This window comes from Octopus bimaculoides, chromosome 23 (assembly GCF_001194135.2).
Source record: "Octopus bimaculoides isolate UCB-OBI-ISO-001 chromosome 23, ASM119413v2, whole genome shotgun sequence".
Lineage (NCBI taxonomy): Eukaryota > Metazoa > Mollusca > Cephalopoda > Octopoda > Octopodidae > Octopus > Octopus bimaculoides.
In genome coordinates this window covers 4,540,507-4,541,681 of record NC_069003.1, presented here as the reverse complement: position 1 = coordinate 4,541,681, position 1,175 = coordinate 4,540,507, and positions in this window count along the sequence as shown.

The window sequence follows — 1,175 nt, the reverse complement described above, 5'->3', positions numbered from 1 at the left end:
ATATATATTGTGTGTGTGTGTGTGTGTGTGTAAGTGTACCCGTATGGTTAAACAGTGTTAATATATACATTGTAAATGTATAGTCTCTCTCTATATGTATCTACGAATTTACATCTGTCTTATAATAACGTGTGTTTATCTATTAACGTGTATATACCGTACATCGTATTCGTGTATACATGATTAACTGTCAAACGTGTGAGTCTGTACGAGTATATAACAATATCAAAAATACGTCTGTGTCTATGTGTGTTCGTATGTGTGTGCATCGGGTGTATAGCGGGTACATAGTCGTCATCGACTAAATAAGCGGCACAAGAGAAAAACAGCTGGCACCAACACAAATATTAACTACCTGTAAAAGATGACATAACGTAAAGTTGTCTTGTGACAATGACGTCACTATCAGCTTTTTAGTTTTAACACTAAACCTGTGTATTACACACACGCACGCACGCACACACGTACACACGCGCACACACACATCGTCAATATATTAAAGGTGTGTGCGTGTGTAAGGGGATGGCTGTTGCATGAGCCAAGCAGTAATGCATATTGGCTCCTCTCTGTATCCAGCCCCTAGATCTACCTATAAGCTTAATAAAATATATACGTCAAAAATATATTATAACAAAGTTATATATATATATATATACATACATATATATATATATATATATATATATATATATATATATATATATATATATATATATATATATATATGGATAGGCACAGCTGATTGCTTAAACTTAGCGACATTGCCGTAAATAAACGCGGTGTGTAAATGTGTATGTATGTGTATTTGTTTGCGTGTGTGCTTTATCTATCTATCTTATTTCTTTATTGCCCACAAGGGGCTAAACACAGAGGGTACAAACAAGGACAGACAAAGGGATTAAGTCGATTACCTCGGCCCTAGTGCGTAACTGGTACTTAAGTTATCGACTCCGAAAGGATGAAAGGGAAAGTCGTCCTTGGCGGAATTTGAACTCAGAACGTAAAGACAGACGAAATACCACTAAGCATTTCGCCCAGCGTGCCAACGTTTCTGCCAGCTCGCGCCTTATCTATCTATCTATCTATCTATCTATCTATCTGTCGATCTCTTTCTCTGTCTGTCTATAATACTCTTACATAGGTATGTGTATGCATTTAGGTATGTACGTATATAT